This window comes from Desmodus rotundus, chromosome X (assembly GCF_022682495.2).
Source record: "Desmodus rotundus isolate HL8 chromosome X, HLdesRot8A.1, whole genome shotgun sequence".
NCBI lineage: Eukaryota > Metazoa > Chordata > Mammalia > Chiroptera > Phyllostomidae > Desmodus > Desmodus rotundus.
In genome coordinates, this window is record NC_071400.1 from 9,761,063 (window position 1) to 9,782,129 (window position 21,067).

The 21,067-nt window shown below is 39.7% G+C and overlaps 1 protein-coding gene and 1 pseudogene across 22 annotated transcripts in view; one reads left to right on the forward strand and one right to left on the reverse strand.

The window, feature by feature from the left end:
• Positions 1–1,009: 1,009 nt before the first annotated feature.
• Positions 1,010–21,067, forward strand: part of ZCCHC13 (zinc finger CCHC-type containing 13) — a 171,285-nt gene continuing 151,227 nt past the window's right edge. For 17 of the 22 annotated variants that reach the window (XR_011650762.1, XR_011650761.1, XR_011650766.1 and 14 more), the window contains exon 1: positions 1,010–1,140. The gene's annotated coding sequence lies outside the window, so the exon portion shown is untranslated. Of the gene's footprint in view, positions 1,141–5,391; positions 5,562–21,067 lie in introns of all 22 variants that reach the window. The other 5 variants (XR_011650765.1, XR_011650775.1, XR_011650780.1 and 2 more) reach the window with 4 other exon arrangements.
• Positions 13,480–17,714, reverse strand: LOC128779998 (ubiquitin-conjugating enzyme E2 C-like; annotated as a pseudogene).

The following is a 21,067-nucleotide window of genomic DNA, read 5'->3' on the forward strand; positions in this document are numbered from 1 at the left end:
GTATTGGTGAATATGGTCTCCCATTCAGTGGGTTGTCTTTTCATTTTCTTGATGGTTTTCTTGGCTGTGAAAAAACTTTTTAGTTTGATGTAGTTCCATGTGTTTATTTTTTCTTTTGTTTCCCTTGCCCAAGGAGATCAATCAGAAAAAATATTGCTATGAGAAATGTCTGAGATTTTACTTCCTATGTTTTCTTCTAGGGTTTTTATGGATTCCACTTCTGGGAATTTATCAGAAGAAACCCAAAACACTAATTCAAAAGAATATATGCACCCCTATGTTCATTGAGGCATTATTTATAACAGCCAAGATGTGCAGGCAGCCCAAGTGTCTGTCAGTAGATGAGTGGATAAAATAGCCATTGTACCTTTACACAGTGGAATGCTACTTGCATTAAAAAAGAAGAAAATTTTACCTTTTGCAACAGCATGTATGGATCTGGAGAACATTATGCTCAGTGAAATAAGCCAGTCAGAGAAAGAAAAATACCATATGATTTCACTCATATATAGAATCTAATGCACACACTGAACTAACTAGTGAAATAGAGACAGACTCATAAATAGAGGGCAGACTGACAACTCTGGGGGGAGGTTTGGGGTAGGATTGAATGAGAAAGAAAAAACTCATTGACATGGACAACATTGTGGTTATTGGTGGCGGGTGGAGGTGGCAGAGGGTATAAGGGTAATAAATGGTAACGAAAAAAATACAATTAAAAAAGAGATCTAGAAATGTGGAAAGAAGAAAGAAATCAGGGCAAAGTTAAAAAATATTGGGGTTGGAAGAAGAAAAAGATTAAGGGGAAGATAAGAAGGAAAAACGAGGGAATTTCAGTAGAGGTAAAGCTGTGAGAGGAAGCCCAAGAAGTTAGGAAAGCCGAGGGTGGGGCCACAGGGCTGCTGGGTTTTGTTGCCTGCGGAGCCATTTGGGTAGTGCACGGCTGTTAGGCGCAGGGCCCGTTTGGCTGTGACACCCACCATAGTGTAATCTCCTGAGTTCCCTATCCCTTTTCTAAGACCTAAAATGGCGGCGTTTGCTGGGGCCCTAAGTACGGCCTGAGTACCAGGTGTGGGAAATCGGCCAAAGGGTGAATTTACTAAGGAAAGTCCCGAAACTGATCCGGTTTTTTGTGTTGGGGTGAGTGCTCAACCTCAAATCGGTAGAAAAGTGGTCGTTAGCAAAGCTACACACTTGCGGATCGCGCCTACCCGAGTGGGGGGGAAAAGCCGGCTTGTATTTCTTTTATCTCGCTCGCCTCTGTTCAAAATATCAGAGAGTAATTTCTCTCTTTAATCACCTTGCCAGCACGTTTGAGGCTAGGTAGTTGCATAAACTAGCTCTCGGAGGGATTTTGGGTGGTTTTCCTCTTGTTTTTCCTTGTTTTAATTAACACCATGTCACTCCGAAATAAAAGATTGTCTCCCCAAAGCGCTTTCAGGAACAGCCTAAGCTGTCAGGTCTACCCGTCCTTATATTTTCATGCTGCTTTTCGTGTGCAAACGTCATAGTTTTGGTAAACTAATCGGTTTGTGACATTATGTGCTAGATTAAAAATTTTTTTTTCTATGCTCTTCATAGATACCCGAAATGAGGTCTTTTAGGCATTTAGGCATATAATACTTAACATTTGTACCAGAACATCTCAAAGGTGTGTGTGTATGTGTGTACACAGGTGATCTTTGGGGGGAATTGCTATATTTCTTGTGGATTGCTGATTACACACTGAGTAAGAGAACAGCTAGATTTCCCGAGTTCAGATTTCTTGGTGAGAATAAATTTATTTTTGTACCACGTAGCATGTTTACTGTGTGGAGAAGACAGTAAAAAAATCACATCTAATCTGTTGTTAAATGCTTATGTTGGTTAAAAAATGCCCATATCTCACTCATATATTGGGGGAGAGAATATGACTTGCCACAGCCTTTTGAAAAAATTACCTGGCAATGTCTAAGGAAATAAAAAGTACAGATGCCATTTATTCATTACTAGGAGAGTGTTTGGATAAAATGTAGGACGTTATGACATATTTTACAACTGTGGAAAAAGATTTACCTTTTTACATTCTTTTGATGTAGAGAATGCTATGTGAGAAAAGTTAAGTTGCAGAATGCCCCATGTAGTGTGATCCCGTGTTTTTGCTGGTGGTGGTGGGCTGCTGGTGGTGGTGGGCGGGTGATGAAAAAATGTAAGATTAACTTACTTTGTCTTTTGAGGGGGGGCCTTCCTGTATGTGTTATGAAATTCTAAAGACATATATACACATACAAAGAATAATACAATGAACCTCTGTTCTCACCAACCAAACATAAAAAATAACAAATTACTGTTATAGTTGAACTTATCTGTGTACCCTGATTGTAGCTCTCTCTCTTCCTTCATCCCGAGGTAATCATTATTTTAAAGAGAGATTATTTTTCCTCTGCATTTCTCAAACTTCTGTGACATACGCACTTTTTCTAGCATGTGTTATTTTTAGAATTTATTATTTAATTTTTAAAGATTTTAACTTATTTATTTTTAGAGAGAGGGGAAGGGGGAGAGAGACAGACAGAAACATCGATTGTGAGAGAGAAACATTGATCAGCTGCCTTATGCTCCCCATCTGGGGATCCAACCCAAAACCTAGGCATGTGCCCTGACCTGGAATGAACCAGGGACCTTTTGCTTTGTGGGACAATGCCCAACCCACTGAGCCACACCAGTCAGGGCTAGTATGTGTTATTTCTATATAAGTTTTGAACAGAAATTTAAAAAAGAAAAGTCAATTATGAAAGATTATTTTTAACTGCCAGTTTTCCAGACTATAGTAACAGGTCAATTGAAGTTTCTTATAAAATGAGGGTAGAATCTAATAAAAAAAGAAAAGAAAAGAAAGCCCAAAACAGGAAATTGGTCATGGCAGGGAAATAGAGAAATTGGAACCCTCATACATTGCCACTGGGAGATATAATGTGGAAAATAGTTTGGTGATTTCTCTATAAATTAAACTTAGAATTACCATACTTCCTTGCCAACTCTTGTTATTTCCTATTTTTGGTGTTTTAAACAAATTGCAACTATCCTAGTATGTTTCAAGTGGTATGTCATTGTTTAGATTTGCATTTTCTTAATGACTAATGATTTGGGACATCTTTTCATGTAGTTATTGGCCATTTGTGTATTTTCTTTCCAGAAATGTCCATTCAAAATGTCTATTTAAAAATGACCTTTGCTCATTTTTAAAATTTGGGTGTTTGTCTTTTGCTGTTTTTGAGTTGTAAGAATGAATTTTTATATATTTTGGATAGTAGACTTATTATATGTGTGATTTGCACCCCTCCCCATTCTGCAAGTTTTATTTACACTTTTTGATAATGTCCCATGGTATACAAATTTTTTACAACTTGAAGGCCAGTTTATCTATTTCTGTTGTTGTTTTTGCTTGTGCTTTTGATGACAAATCTAAGAATACCTCACCAAATCCAAGGTCATGAAGATTTATCCCCATGTATTCCCCTTCAGTGTTCTGTGATCTTAGTTCTTATATTTATGTCATTGATCTACGTTGAGTTAATTTTTGTATACTATGTGAGGTGTAACTTTATTCTTTTACCTATGCTTAGCCAGTTGTCCTAGCACCATTTTTCTACCATTTTAGCCTGAAGAACTCCCTTTGAGAATTCTATTTTTAAAATTGTTATTTATCGATTTTAGAGAGAGAGGAAGTGGGAGAGATATTGGGAGGGGGCCATCGATTTGTTGTTGCACTTATTTATGCATTCATTGGTTGATTCTTGTATGTGCCCCAATCATGGATTGAAACCACAACCTTGGCATTATCAGGATGCTATTCTTAACCAACTGAAGTACTGGGCCAGGGCCTCTTGACAATTCTTGTAGGCTTGTTAGCAATAAACTCCCTCAGCTTTTGTTTATCTGGGAATGTCTTAATTTCTTCTTTTGTTTATCTTTTGACACTTATTGAAATATAATTCACATACTATACGATTTACCCATTTTAAGTGTACAACTCAGTGATTTTTTTTTAGTGTATGTGCAGTCATCACCATAGTCAATTTTAGAACATTTCATCACCTTAAGATCCCTATTCTTTAGCCATAACCCCATACCCCCTTGAACCCTATGTGCCCAGCTCTAAGCAACCACTAATCTACTTTTTGTTTCTATAGATTTCCCAGTTTTGAACATTTCATATGAATGGAATCATATAGTATGTGGTATTTTGTGATTGGCTTCTTTCACTTAGCATACAAAGGTTCAAGGTTCATCATCTATGTTGTAGTGTTTATCAGTACTTCATTCTACTTATGGCTGAATAATGTTCCATAGTATGGATATATCAGATTTTATTTATTTGTTCTTCCATCAGTGGACATTGGGGTATTTTCATCTTGAGGTGATTAAGAATAATTTTGGGTGGGTGAATTAGGTGAAGTGGAGATCAAGAGGTGCAAACAGTTAAAAAATAAATAAGTCATGGGAATATAAGTACAGCATGGTGACTAATAAAGAACTTACACAACTGAACACCAGAAGACAAACAATCCAATTAAAAATGGGCAAAGAATGGCCATCATCAATAAATCAACAAACAGCAAGTGCTGGTGAGGATGTGGAGAAAGGGAACAATTTTAGCACTGTTGGTGAGATTGCAGACTTGTGTAATCACTGTGGAAAGCACTATGGAGATACCTCAAAAAATTAAAAAATGGATATGCTTTTCTGGGTTGCAGGCCAGGTCCCTGGTTGGGGGCACTCAAGAGGCAACCATACATTGATGGTTCTCTCTCCCATTTTCACCTTCCCATCCCCTCTCTTTAGAAATGAACAACTAAAATCTTTAAAAAAAAAAACCCAAAACACCAAAATATGAGCAAAGGACCTAAGTAGACACTTATCCAAAGAGGATATACAGATGGCCCATAGACATATGAAAAGATGCTTAACTTCACTAATCATCAGAGAAATGCAAATTAGAACCACAATGAAAAAAGAAACCCACAATGAGATATCACCTTACACTGGTCAGAATGGCCATCATCAATAATTCAACAAACAGCAAGTGCTGGTGAGGTTGTGGAGAAAAGGGAACTCTCCTGCACTGCTGGTTGAAATGCAGACTGCAGCCACTGTGGAATAGTTTAATTCATCTTTTGTAATGTTTTTTTAGACCCTATTTGGTTTATGATCTTTATTATTTTCTTCCTTCTACTCACTTTGGGCTTTGTTTGTTGATCTTTTTCTAGGTCCTTTAGGTGTAATGTTAGATTCCTTAGGTAGGCCTGTATTATGAATTTCCCTCTTAGGATTGCTTTTGCTGTGTCCCATAGATTGAGTTATTGTGTTTTGTTTTTTGTTTTTTTAAAGATTTTATTTATTTATTTTTAGAGAGGGGAAGGGAAGAAGAGGGAGAGAACCATCAATGTGTGGCCACCTCTCATGCTCCCTACACTGGGGACCTGGCCTGCAACACAGGCATGTGCCCTAGACTGGAAATCGAACCAGCGACCCTTTGGTTCTCAGGCTGGTGCTCAATCCACTGAGCCACACCAGCCAGGGTGAGTTGTTGTGTTTTGATGTTCATTAGTCTCTAGGTATCTTCATTTTTTTCCTTGATCTCATTGTGAACCCATTTATTGTTTAGTAAAGTGTTATTTAGCCTCCATGTATTTGGGTCTTTTTTTCAGTTTTTTTTTTTCTTGGAATTGATTTAGTTTCATACCATTGTGGTTGGAGAAGATGCTTGATATATGATTCCAATTTTCTTAAGTTTATTGAGACTTGTTTTATGTCCTAACATGTGGTCTATCCTAGAAAACGTTCCATGTACACTTGAAAAGAATGTATATTCTGCTGCTTTGGAGGGAAATGTTCTGAAGATATCAATTAAATCCATTTAATCTAGTGTGTCATTTAAGGCTGCCATCTGCTTGATTTTCTGTGTGGAAGATATATCCACTGAAGTCAATGGGGTGTTAAAATACCCTATTATGACTGTATTTCTGTCAGTCTCTCCCCTTATGTCCATCACTATTTGCTTCATATATTTAGGTGCTCCCATATTGGGTGCATTCATGAGGCAGATCCCGGCCCGCAGGATCTGTTGTGGTTGCAATATGCAAATACACACGGACTACAGAAATCCTGTGGAGAAAAAGGGGCTGCTTGGCTGCTCTCCAAGTTAGAGAGAGGGCCCCTGACCCCTGCCTGGACAGGCTTTTATTGCTTTTCTGGGCACATTACATCGAGTGTGATCCTCATTTACCATGCACAGGTTCACCACAGGTGATTACCTTTTAAGGAGGACAAAGGACAGGACGCTGCTAATTACTTCAAAGAGAAGGATGTTACAGCTCAAGGGAGAAACTGCTCACACTCCATACTTAGGTGGTTTAGCACAGACTTTGGGAAGTTAAAGATACTCAGTAAACATTTGCTGCCTCAATTCAGGGTGAGGGAGTTTTTTAGCAAGAGCAAGTCTCATAGCAGGCTAGGTACAATGCAGGCCTGATTTCCCACTGGAGAACCTGTCCATGGACGTGGGTCCTGCCCGCCAACCTCGCTCCCCACTGGCTTTTCCGAGTGGGGGCTCAGCTACACTTCCCACACTTGGAACGGTTCCCCACATCTCCCCCCTTGTTTTTAGTTAGGACCGCTATAAATCCCACAAAGCTTGCTACTTGCTGGTCTCTCACACGACCTTGGGAAAATAATTTGTAAATGCAGCGAAGTACACAGAGCATTATTATAATCAGTAAACAACCGGAGGTTCCAAAGACCCACATTCTGGATTAAGTTCATCAAACAAGTTTTTTGGGTTTAGCCAGCCGAGATTGGCATGGAGGGTTTGGAAAACCTCTTGCTTAATCAAGCATTGAATGTCCTGCAGCTGCTGATGCAATGTTAGCTGCAATTTATCCATTTGTCCTTTCAAATTGGTAGAAAAAGTCCCTCTAGGTGATGTTGACTATCACTCCAGCAGTACTGGATGGAATTGCACTTCAGGGTGGGTGAGGTACAGCTTGCAGAATCCTGGATCAGAAGAGTCCAGTGGGGTGGAGGTGGGTCGCTGCCAGGGAAGCCTTTTCTCATATGGCTTCACCCTCTTCAATGCAGCTCCAAAGGTCCTTCTGGAGAGAAAAAACAAGCATACCCTCTTCCCCAAGTTAATAGTGCAACTGGGCCTTCCCATTTCCTTCCCCTAATGGGTCTTTGTATGAGACCAAGGGGTGTGGGACTGCAGGCCTGTTTTGCCCAAGGTGTTTGTCTATGGGTGACTTTAAATTATCATCACAATTTAAAAAATTGTATGTATTTATTGCCAGCATGGTTAAAATCCTGGGGCATATTTCCTGACTCCCCCTTTTTTGTTTGTTTAATAATGTCTTAAAGGTGTGGTGAGCTCTTTCAACAATTGCTTGGCCCGTAGGGTTATAGGGGATACTTGTTTATGCCGAATTCCACATTTCTTTAAGAAAGCCTGGGTGGCTTGTGCAATGTATACTGGGCCAATATCAGTCTTGATTTCTTGTGGACGGCCTAAGTGGCTGAATGCCTCTAGCCAACCAGCTCTAATATGCTTTGCTGACTCCCTGGTGAGGGGAGTGGCATGTAGAGCACCTGAGTAAGTGTCTGCTTGGAAAGACAGGCCCCCTGCTGTTTCTGCAAGCTGCAATGAGTTTGAGCAGCGAGTTAATTACCCTATTGTTCTCTGGACCTAGTAGTTCCTAAGTATAAAATTTGGAGTGTTTCAAAGTCTCAGATGCTTATTATTACTCTTATTTCCTTTCTACTTCCACTTCCTATGCTACACATGAATATGGTATCTATCTTTTTCCTTTGTTCCTTCTTACTCTCCTCCTTCACAATCCTATACTTTCCTTTCCTTCACTTTCTTAATTCCTTCCTTAAAGACTATCTGTGACTTACTTGAACTTTTTATAACATACATAATCCACATAACATTCCAAAATAAGCATGACAAGTCTTAAAACTTAAGGATGATTATATTACCAAATGTTTGAACATCTGTTTGCCAAATTATTCGAGGTTGCAACCCTCTAGGGTTAATCCCAAGAGTAGGGGGTGCTTTTGCAAGCGCTTGACAATCTGGACATTCTCTGATAATCTGTTTTGTTTGGGACCGTGGAATATTAAATTCTTTATGTAGGGTCTGACTATTTTGGTAAAAAAATTGATGAGACATCACCGCAGATTGAAAAGTATCTGCTAGGCTGACAAGGGCATCAGCCCGAGAATTACCCTCTGCCATAGTTCCAGGCAAGCCTGAATGAGATCGGATATGGGTAGCAAATAAGGGGTGCTTCCTTTTATCTAAAAGACTTTGCAGGGTTAGAAATAGACTTAGTAACTGAAGCCCAATGGACCCTTTTAATAGAGCCTGATTTATATGAAGGAGTGTGTATACAGTATAACCAGAGTCACAAACTAAGTTAAGAGGCTCTTTGGGCAAATGCTGGAGGGCAAGAATAGCCCCTGAAATTTCTGCCTGTTGGGTGGAAGAGTGCCCTCCAGAAAGAAAATGTTTCCACTCGTTCCCTTCTTTCCAGGTGATAGCAGCTTTCCTGTTTTTCCTGAACCATCAATAAAGATGGTTTTAGCTTTGGGAATAGGAGTGGCGCTGAATTTTTTCTCCCATGTGGATGTTAAGAGTGGGGAGGTTTTGAAGAAGTTTATTAGAAGGTAAATGAATATTAAGATCCCCCACAAAATCAGTGACTGCACACTGAAATTCTAAAGATTGACTAGAAAGTTGTAGAAGTGGAACATGTGTAACAGCTGGGTCATGGCCAAAAAGCTGAATTACTCTATCACGGCCTTTGATAATAAGCTGAGATAGCGCAGTAATATAGGTGATAATAGTGTGCTGGGGTTGATGGGATAAAAATAACCATTCAATCATTTCTAGGCCAGTAGGCGTCCCCAGTGTGGGGAAGCAAAAAAGTCTGACAGGTAGTTGTCTGTTTACCCTAGTGAGCTGCCTGGAAGAAAGGTACTGGTTAACTAAATCAAATTCCTGTCTAGCCTGATTACTTAGGGATCTAGGAGAATTTAGGTCTGGATCCCCTTTAAGGATGTTGAACAAGTTGGTTAATTTCCCAGTGGTGATCCCTAAACTGGGACATATCCAGGTGATGGTGCCTAAGAGCTGTTGTAAACTGTTAAGTGTTAAAGGGTCTGGTATCTGGATCTGAACTATTTGAGGCCTAACTGTACGGTGCAATAAGACATATCCCAAATACACCAAGGCTGATAATGCTGTACCTTTTCCGGGGCTACGACTGGTCCCACTGAGGAGACACTGTCCTCAAAGATAGAGGTAAACTTGCTTTAGCTCTTCTTGAGAGGCTGCAGCAATTAGGATGTCATCCATGTAATGATAAATTATACTTTGAGGAAACTGAGTCCGTACTGGCTAAACAGCCTGATGAACAAAATGCTGGCGGATGGTAGGGCTATTGAACATGACCTGCGGCAAGACTTTGCACTGAAACCTCTCTAATGGTTGACAATTGTTAAGTATTGGGCCTGGGTTCAGAGTTTGCAAGGAAAGTGGGAAAGATGAGGATGGCGGTGCTTTGCTTAAATATGTTTTAGAAAAGAGTGGTTACGTGCCAAGGGCCTTTTGTGACTTAATTAACTAACCATTCCCTCCGGGAGAATAGCCAGTTCTTCCCCAAGGAAATGATCAGTGTTTACAGGTACTGAGTTAAAAAATGGTGTGCAGTCTTCCGCAGAGAAAGGCTAGTTCTCCCCGGGAGACAGTACACCTATATTTCATTTTTACAGTAAAAGGTCACGGCTCCGGCATAAACAAGGAGGATTCTTAATATTTCTTTAATATGTCACACCCCCCATTCCACTTGTAACATGCTTTGGATTGACAAATTGAGGAACACATTCCTAACCTTCAGAACCAGTTTTTTCTCCACTGGCAAATACACTTATTTATTTATTTATTTATTTTAAACAATTTAAATTCTTTGAGTAGAATCCTTATGATGTAACAACATTAGAGATCTCATTCTGTTTACCAGAGGTTTAGGAAAATATTTTGAGATTGAGCCATTCAAAAACAAAATTCAAGCAAACTGGTATTTTCAAATTAAATCCTCTAAAGGAGGGAGTGAGACACTAGCCTTAGAATCTTATCTCACACCACCTGGTGTTATTTCAACTTCTGCCCAACTTGTTCCTAAATAACTAAGTCTAAAGATCCCTTACTAGGGAGACATTCAGTAGCCTTAAAATGCTGCTGAATTAGCTTAAAACATTGCTCTTGTTCCTTAGAGAGCCCGTTCCCCATGGTTGAGGAGTTTTAGAAACTTTTAAAGAAATTCCTTAACAATTAAAAGAACCTTTTCTGAAATTCTTCCCACCACAAACGTGGCGATTATAAAACCAGTTTTAGTTTTGCTTTTTACTCCACCTGCTCTTTTAAATACTACTTCTTGTAGTGAGGAGAGTGTAGTGGGTTGAAACGTGCTGTTGGTGAAAGACCGTCAGGGAGAGGGGCACCGGACTTTCCCAGTACCCTGACCCCGCTTATGGGTCTTGGGTCCTCCCCAAGTGTTTAGAACCGTGAGGATGGGGCTCGAAGCGCTAGGTGACCAGCCTTTATATCAGGCTTCCCCGGATGAGCCAGAAGTTAGATTGGGTGATGTTGGAGGTCCCTGTAAGGCCCCTGCACGTCTTGGGAATTGATCCCAGACACCCTCGCAAGGTTCCGACTCACGTGGGAACACCCGATTTCTCAGGCTGAGGGGAGGAAGTGCCTTCTGTCTTCGGAGCTTGGCGAATGTCAAAAGTTCTCATACAAAACCTGTTTGAATAACACTAAGTTCTTCTGGAAAGCAATCTTTGGAGTCTGGTCGAAACCAAAACACTCATTCCCTATCTGCTTTTCCTTATACAGGCAGATGGAGCAAAAAGGCAAAGTTGAAAGGGCCGCAAGAGGCGGCTTGAAAGAAAGAATTTGCTGACATGCTTTTAAAATATGCCTGTAACTAGTTGCTGTTTTTAAAGCTGATTAAAGGGAAAGTCTTTGCTCTTTCTCCCAAGCCTAGACCTAGTTGGGGGTTGTGCCATGGGGGATGGGCTTGTGAGTGTTTTCACAGTGTGCCTCTCCTTGCGTGAACTTTTGCTTGCGGCTGGCAGGGAAACCTAGTGTTCTGTCCTGGTCCATGTCGAGCTTATCCTCTCACGGGTGTCTTCTAGTGGCAAGCGCCCTTGTGGCTTTTAACTGCTCGACCCGTGCCCGCGAGATTGTGGCAGATGCTTGGGAGAGAGAGCAAGGCTCCTGTTTACTAAAGAAGGTACAGTTGCAAAGCAGTCGCGAGAGAGGGTGACCTGGGAAGGAAACCCTTTTCCTCTGAAATCCAACATACCCTACAACATAACTAAAAAGCACTTGGTGTTGTCGGCCCTTACCTGGGCTGATGCACACACTCCAACCAAGTTGGTGTGTTGACCAGAACTGCAGCTCGTAGCCCTGGGTCCCTGTTCCTGGGCGCCAGATGAGGCAGATCCCGGCCCTCAGCATCCTGTGTTGTGGTTGCAATATACAAATACACATGGACTACAGAAATCCTGTGGAGAAAAAGGGGCTGCTTGGCTGCTCTCCAAGTTAGAGAGAGGGCCCCTCATCCCGGCCTGGACAAGCTTTTATTGCTTTTCTGGGCACATTACATCGAGTGTGATCCTCATTTACCATGCACAGGTTCACCACAGGTGATTACCTTTTAAGAAGGACAAAGGACAGGACACTGCTAATTACTTCAAAGAGAAGGATGTTACAGCTCAAGGGGGAAACTACTCACACTCCATACTTGGGTGGTTTAGTACAGATTTTAGGAAGATGTAGATACTCAGTAAACATTTGCTGCCTCAATTCAGGGTGAGGGAGTTTTAGCAAGAGCAAGTCTCATAGCAGGCTAGGTACAATGCAGGCCTGATTTCCCACTGGAGAACCTGTCCATGGATGTGGGTCCTGCCCGCCAACCTCGCTCCCCACTGGCTTTTCCAAGTGGGGGCTGAGCCACATTTCCCACGCTTGGAACGGTTCCCCACTCATTGATGTTTACTGTGGTCATATCCTCTTGTTGTATTGATCTCTTTATCATTATGTAGTATCCTTCTTTGTCTTAGTATAGCCTTGGGTTTAAAGTCTTATTTTGTCAGATATAAGTACTGTTGCCATATCTTTTTTCCCCCCTTTACATTTGCATGAAATATCTGTTTTTTCCATCTCTTTTCTTTTAGTCTGTGTAGATCTTTCATTCTGAGGTGAGTCTCTTGAAGACAGCATATATGGGTCTTGTTTTCTTATCCATTCAGCTACCCTATGTCTTTTTTTAAAAGATTTTATTTCTTTATTCTTAGAGAGAGGGGAGGGAGGGAGAAAGAGAGGAACAGAAACATCGACTTGTTGCCTCATACACACCCCCAGCTAGGGACCTGGCCCACAACCCAGGCATGTGCCCTGACTGGTATTGGAACTAGTGACCTTTCTATTCATAGGCCGATGCTCAGTCCACTGACCTACTAGCCAGGGCAACTCTATGTTTTTTGATTGGAGCATTTAAGCCATTGACATTTAAAGTGATTATTGATAGGTAAGTATTTATTGCCATTTTATTTTTTAAATTGTTCCTTCTTTTTTTCCCTCCTTAAAGCAAGCCCTTTAACATTTGTTACAATACTGGTTTGGTGGTAACAAAGTCCTTAAGCTTTTATTGTCTGGGAACCTCTATTTCTCCAATTAAAAAAAAAAGGTTTTATGATATTGATGGGGGGAAAATGGAGACAACTGCAATTGAACAACAATAAGATAATTTAAAAAAATTATTTATTTATTTTTAGAGAGAGGAGAAGGCAGGAACAAAGAGAGAGAGAGAAACATTAGTGTGTGGTTGCTTCTCGTGTGCCCCCTACAGGGACCTGGCCTGCAACCCAGGCCTGTGGCCTGACTGCGAATCTAATGAGCAACCCTTTGGTTCACAGGCTAGCACTCAATCCACTGATCCACACCAGCCAGGGCTCTCCTTTAATTTTAAATGATAGCCTTGCTGGGCAAAGTAGCCTTTGTTGTAGGTCCTTGTTTTTCATAACCTTGAATATTTCATGTCACTGCCTTCTGGCCTGAAATGTTTCTATTTAAAAGTGAGATGACAGTCTTATTAGAGCCCCCTTCTGGTAACAAACTGCTTTTCTCTGGAGGCTTTTAAGATTCTCTTTGTCTTTAAATTTTACCATTTTAATCTCGTGTGGGCCTCTTTGGGTCCATCTTGTTTGGGACTCTGTGTTTCCTGGACTTGTGTGTCTTTTTCCTGCACCAGGTTGAAAAATTTTGCTCATGTTTTCAAATAGTTCTTGATCCTTTGCCCTCTCTTCTCCTTCTGGTATCCCTATGATGCAGGTGTTGTTTCAGTTCATAATTTCCCAAGGGTCCCTTAAACTATCCTCATTTTTTAAAATTCTTTTTTGTTTTTGCTGCTCTTTTTGGGTGTTTTTTCCTACCTTGTCTTCCAAATCACTAGTATGATCCTCTGCGTGATGTAACTTCCTGTTTATTCCTTCCAAGATATTTTTTGTTTCAAATATTGCATTCTTTATTCCTAAGTGGTCCTTTTTTATGGTTTCTATGTTTTTTTTATGCTGTTGAGCATCCTTATAATCATTACTTTGAACTCTATCTGATAAATTGCTTACCTCCATTTCATTTAGCTCTTCTGGAGAATTCTCTTGTTTTTTCACTTGGGAACCTGTTTCTTCATCTCCCAATTTTGGCTGCCTCTTTGTCCTTGTTTCTATGTATTAGGTAGATCTGAAAAGGCTCTGGTTCAGGCCTGTGTCAGATGCTGCCTTTGAGTTGCATTGAGCAGCTTGTTTGGAACTATCAGCAGTTCACAGCTTGTGGCACTCTCTGCTGGGCCTGGATGCTGTGGTGGTCAGGATCAAGCTGGGCACCAAAGCAGGCTTCTACCAGCACTGGGCCCCAGGGGTGTGTCTGGGTAAAGTCTCAAAGCATTCAGAGATCTGCCTCTGGCTGTACTCCTCAGCAGGGCTTAAGCTCCACAGGGTGGGGCAAGAGGGATTCCTGCGGGTAGGGCAGTTGCTTCCCCCCAGGCTGATACAGCGTGGAGAGAGGAGTGCTTTGCTAGACAAAGATGGCTTCTTTAGCACGGGGAATGACTCAGCACAGGCATCCACGGGGCTGACCCTTTAGGTCTCTCCCCAGAGCCACAAACCCCAGATTCTCCTCATGTGGCTCTATTCTGCTCTGCCCTCCCTCTGCTGGAGCCCAGGGTAAGTGGTCACAAACAGAATTTTGTGCATTGGCCTTCTAAAAGGGTGTTTGTGTCTCTAGCTGTCTCTCCTTGTTGGAAAGAAACCCTGCTGCTTTTCACAGCCAGATACTATGTGGGTGCCTTTTTCAATTCTGGTGCTCTAGGCTGGGGACCTGGCTTGCGGTTTAGACCCCCAACTTCCCAGGGCAAAACCTCTGGCTGCTGAAATATCCCTCTGGAACTTCAGCTGCCACCCATGGGAGCCCAGCTAGCCCACTTGTGCCTCCACAGTTCCTTTCACTCTCAATATGGTGGTGTGGTTTCTTCTGTAAGTCCTTGGTTATAAGGCTTCTCTACAGATAGTCTTCCGTTGGTTATTCGGGATGATTTGTCTGTAATTTAGTTGTAATTCCAGTTTGGTCCTGGGAGGACACCACCATCTTATATCTCTGACTCTATCATTACATATAACCCTTTTTAGTGTTTGCTTTAGGAGGTAACACAATACATATTTAAGTTTTCATTGTCTGTGTTTTACTCTATAATTCTGAATGTACAAACATTAACATTTTTAAAGGTTCCTTAATTGTCTCTCTTTTATCCTGTAATTGTCATATATTGTATTTACATACATTGAAAACTCTCAGAAAATGTTTGTCTTTTGTTTTCAGTCCTCAAACAATTTTACAGAACTCAAGAGATATAAATCATGTATTGTAATATCCAATTAAATTTTGTTATTTTTATTTTTCATCCCTGGTGATTTGGGTTTCCTTCTGATATATCCCATGTACATGAAAAACTTGTTTTGCTCTTTTCCTCTTTTAGAGAAGATCTTATGGGCTACATACACTTAGTTTTCCATCTTGTGAGAATATCTTTTTGCTTCCATTCCTGCAGCTAATTTTTCTGGATAGATTATATTGGGTTGACAGTTTCTTTCAGCCATGTAAACACGTGTGCCACTTTCTTCTGGCTTTCATTTTTTTGGGGGGGAACCAGTTATTATAATTATTGTTCCTTTATATGGTAATGTTTTATTTTTCTCTTACTGCTTGTATGATATTTTTATGTCTTTCGTTTTTGGTAATTTTATTATGATGTATCTGGCTGTGGGTTTCTTTGTGTTTACTGTTTTAAAAAATTTTTATTATGATTATTTTTAAAGATTTTATTTATTTTTTTTAGAGAAAAGTGAAGGGAGGGAGAAAGAGAAGGAAGAAACATCACTGTGTGGTTGCCTCTCATGTTCCCCCCACTGGGGACCTGGCCCACAACCCAGGCATGTGCCCTGACCGGGAACCAAACTGGCAACTCTGGCCTTCAGGCCGGCCGGCGTTCAGTCCTCTGAGCCATACCAGCTAGGGTGTGTTTATCCTTTTTGAAGATTTTTTTTTGTTTCCCATTTCTTGAATCTGTAGGTTTATGTCTATTGCCAAACCTAGGAAGTTTTCGGGCATTAATTTTTTCAGATATTTTCAGTCCCACACCCTTTCATTTTATCCTTCCGTTATTTTCTCATAGTTCTCTGAGCCTTTGTACATTTATGTTCAGTATTTTCTTTCTTAGTGTTGGATAGGTTCTATTTATTTCTTTTAAGTTTTTGTTTTGTTTTGTTTTGTTTTGCCATCTCCATTGCACTGTTTCCTGTCCATTTATTTTTATTTTTATTTTTTCACCAATATATATATATTCATTTATTTAATACATTCATCACAGGGGTTCAACCAGAGACTTAATTTAAAAAACAGAAACAAAACAAAAATCACACCACAGCAGAAGATACACAGTCATATACAGAAATCAAGGCAAGGATAGACCATCTAAGGAAACAAAAAAAAGACGGCACAAGGAGAGAGGCTGGACCTCCTGGATCAGGGTTCTTGGCTGCAGACCTGCTTTGCATAGGTTTCTTGCAAGTACTTCTTAGAGGGGGTTGGGCTTTTGCAGAGCTCGGCAGCATGTGTGTTCAAGCGGCAGTCGATGTTGGGTTCTCCTAGCAGACTCTGGATGGAGAGTAGGATGGTCCTGATGCCATACAGGGCAGACCACTTGCCCTTCAGGATATCTAGGCAGAAGTTACCCTGGGTGTCTGCATTGGGGTGGTAACAGGGCACGAGGAATTTCACTATTGGCACGTTGTATGGGTAGCCCCTGGGGAACTCTCCAGAGAGAGCTAATACCTCAGGTCTTCGTTTACTATGCCAGCTGCTCCATGGATGGTTCCTACCCACTTGAAAAGGTTGTCTGATTCAGGGAAGGCAGAAATTCCTTTGTTGCCAGGCATCATGAGCATCATCAGCTCTTGCTAATGCCCCCCTCCCCCCACCCCGCTGGGCTAGGCTCCTTTCTGAGCGGTGGTGATGCTGGCGGCGGCTGGGTCACGGTTCTGGGAGGCCATCCGGGCAGCGCTGGGAGGGACACAGGAACTCGGAGAACACCACTATAACTGCCTGTCCATTTATTTTTATTTTTATATTTTAGTAATTGTATTTTGAACTTTAAAATCTCCACTTGTCCTTTGTATCATATTTGTTGACAGTATTTTCTGTTTCAATATTTGTTGCAACAATATGACTGTGTGTCTAAGAATTTTTATAACAGTTGTTTTAAAGTCTTTATCCCATAATTTCAAGAACTGTGACCTTGGCCTTTTTTATGACTTAATTCATGTTATGCAATCTTGGCAATAATGCTACGGAAGTAATAATGTACCCTTTTCTGTGCACCATATGTACATGATGTCAGTATGTCTTAATACATGAGGTGTTAACCTTGAGTTGTTAGTTGGTTGAAGTATACCAGTGTTTTCCTCTGCAAAGTTACTGCTTTTCCCTTGCAATTATATATTATATGTATCTTGTGGGGTATATGTTGAGATTATACAAACGTCATGTTTCTTATCATACCTTAATTCACTAATTTTACCCATCTGTGATTCTTATCTGCTACAAAAATTATTTTAATGTTTGTGTCATGGTTAGAATTTCAGTTATTCCTTAATGTGTTTATTAATTGGAATTCTGCAAGGAAGAGTTGTTCCTTCTCCCCATTTTATTTAACCAAATATTTATGTCAGTGTGGGCTCGTCGATATTCATTTCATTCTTTTGGTTATAAACTAATGCTGTCATTGTTTTGTTGCTATGGCTTTCAGGTTTGGCTATTGGGCTTTCCTTCAGGCCAATTCCTGTGTTCGTTTGATATGCACTCTCATTTTTCTGAGCATTGCTATACATTCTAGCATCACAATATGTTCTGGGCACATCTTGTTTTTTCTCTGCTACTACTGTGGAATCAATCATTTCTCTAAGGAATCGTGTTTTCTGTCATTGGAGAATGGCTTTTACAAAACAATATTTTGTGTGTTCATTGTTACTGGGGTATCATCGTTTCTAGGCCCTCTCAGTCAACAGAGTTAAGAAGTAAGTGTATGTTTATACTGACATACATGGATATCCCTATTTCTGTGTGTGTCTTCCTATAGATATGTGTTTGTGTGGTTGTGTGTATGTTTCATGTAAAATCATGAATTAATATTGACATGTCCGATTCCATTTAAAAGCACAGGGTTCATTCTCCTCTAGTCTTCCCATTATTCTTAACTGTAATTTCTTTTTTTTTTTTTTTTTTTGAAAGTGAGAAACTTGGCTCTCATCCTCAACATATATACTTTGTTCAATTTTATTTTATTATTTTTAAAAACTTTTCCATGTATTGATTTTATAGAGAGAAGAAGGGAGAGAAAGAGAGAAATGTAGAATTGTTACTCCACTTATTTGTGCATTCATTGGTTGATTCTTCTATGTGCCCTGACTGGGGATCGAACCTGCAACCTCGGCGTATCGGGATGACACTCTAAGCAACTAAGCTACCTGGCCAGGGCTACTTTGCTTAGTGTTAGATTGTTAGAATTTTTGTTTTTGTTTGAAACAAAGGTCAGACTTACTAAAGCATACCCTCTGAGAAGCAGATTTCCTAACTAGAGTGCAGTTCTAGTGTACAGTCCTGTTTATCTTTTGTCTTGCCATATGTAGTGAAAAATACTTTCTAAAGTTGCTTAAGCCAGTTCTTATCTACCCAGTTCAATTTATGTTATCCTTTGTTATACATTAGGTTTATTTGTTTATTTCACATAACCAAAAAAAAAAGAATTCATTTATTCTTTGCATTCCATTTTGGGGTACCTTCACATGATGGTTATGTTTAAAAAATTTTTTTTTGGTTATGTGAAACATTATCATGGTTCCAAGTGTCAGATTTATACAAAAAAGATTTACAAAGAGAAGAGTTATTCCCTTTCTTACCCCTTTTCCCATTCCCTGATTCTTACCATGTCATTCCCAACCACTTCCTGTAAGTAAGCAATCTTAGTATTTTAGTTTCTGCTTTATCCTCCATGTTTTTCTTTTGCACAGATGAAGTGGTACATGTATAATTTTTGTATATCCCTTTTTTTTTCTTACACGAAAGCTTGTATACTATATTATTCTTTTGGAGTTTGATTTTTTTTTCTATTACCTGATATGGAGTGACTTGCAGGATATACACTCCATATCAGGTAATAGAGGTTTTCTTCATTTTTTAAACTTGCTGTATTGTACTTTATTGTTTGGATGGACTATAGTTTATTTAACAATTGTATGTGTATGGGCATTTAGATTCAGTGTTTTCCAACTGCAAACAAGACTACAGTGAATAACTTTGTGGGTATATATATTTGTATTGTTGAAGATATATCTATGGCATAGATTCCTATAGGAGTTATTAATTGCTTTTGCTGTTTTAAGTATTGCCAGTATCTCTCCAAAACAGTTATAAAGTTTTGTGTTTGCACCGGTCAGGTGTGAAAGTACCTGTGTCCTCACAGCTTCACCAGCTGAATATATTTTCCTTATATATAATACATGCATATGTATGTATGTATGTGTATTAGTTTTAAATGAATATAGGATCTTAACCAAACATGCTGATTGTATTTTTTGCACTTAACAATAAACTGTGGTCATAAACTATGCCCATATATACATACACAATGCCTAGATACACATATATGTGCATATATTTTCAATCATTCTTACCTTTTCCTTATTTGAACTTAGCATATTTAACCAACTTCTCTTAATGAAACCTTTTTCAATCTCTTCACTGTTAAATACAATGGTGTGACTAACTTTACGGTGTATGCATTTTTGCGTTATTGTTAGAGTCATATCTGAGATTAAATTGATCACTAGAAATAGGCCTGTGCCTTTTTAAAAAAATAATTTTTTCAAATTTCAAAATAATTGTAGGTTCCCATGAAGATGTAAGACATAATACAGAGAGAGCCATGCATTGTTTACTCAGTTTTACCTAAAAGGTAACATCTTGCAAACCTGTAGGAAATATAATGAAGAAATTAACATTGATACAACCCACTAATCTTATTCAGATTTCCAAATTTTCACATTTTTAAAATACTACCAATCTGATTGGTGAGGACTGGCATCCCAGTGTTTCTTTTTTCCACTGTAATCAAGTTTATTATTCCAGTGGCACTAATATAGCCGAGGTGCTCATAGTGACATTGCACAGGTTTTCTGTCTTCTAGCTTCTGCCCAAACAGAAATGTCTACCTGCTTGTTCCTTTTTCCTTTCGGGGGGAAAATCCACTATGGGCCGTTTACCCAAAAAAACCTCTTAATGCATTTAATTTTTTTTTGAACATTTAAAGCAAAATTTTGAATTCAAATTCAATGTTAATATTAAGAGTTACTTTTTCTCTTTGTCAGAAACAGTAAACAAAATAATTAAGCCAATGAAGTAATTACCCCATACTAAACAATAATATTAAGTTCCAGATAAACCAGTTGTAACAATGACGCTTGCTAGATCTCCATTACTATTTAGTGGTCACAGACTCAAATTGCAAGACAGTACAAAGCGCAAAACAAAACAGCAACCACAAAAATGAAACTAACAGCTAAATCTGTAAAATTAAAACGGAGGGTGAAGCAGTGGCTGGGGTGAGGGTCCGGACCCACAGATTCAGAGCTAGCTAACTGGACAGGCTCAACGCTGCGGAAAGAGGCACACTCTGGCTTCACGTCGGAGACAGTGCAGAAGGCACACTGTTCCTGATTCAGCCCTGGGGTCACGCTCTCGTCTCCTATGTCTGCTCCTGAGGAAGGAACGTGTAACTAAAGATTTCTGGATTTTAATACCTCATTGCCTGAAAATGCTCCTTAGGTTGGTATGTGTTCCTCTCACGGCCTTTCAAACAGTTCATAATCACAGATCACATTCCCCAATTATCCAAAGCCAGGACTTGGGCTAATTGTGTAGTGGCTTCCTTTAAACGTCATATATGGACACCTACAGCCACTTAATTGTGAACTCAGGATGCCACGTCTGGTACCATCGGGACAAACTTTCCTCCTAATGGTGACAATGGGCCTGGCGAACGAGGACAGAGCCTTCCTTCCCTGCTTATATCAGCTCTTTACTAGAGAGTTTTTGTGTCAAATGACCATTTACAAAAACCATTTTCTTCCAGGTAAAAATTTAAAACTCAAACTTTTAGAAGCTTTCCAAAATGATTTTGGCTTGTCACAAGATAAGCACAATAAATGTACATATGTATTTACTGGAAGTAATTTTAATATTTAAACCAATTTCAGATATTCAAGTCCAGCCAGAACACTAAGTTAGTTGTAATTACTTACTTCTAGTTCAATCAGTATTAAGTGTAGCTATTTAAATACTGCTAACTGA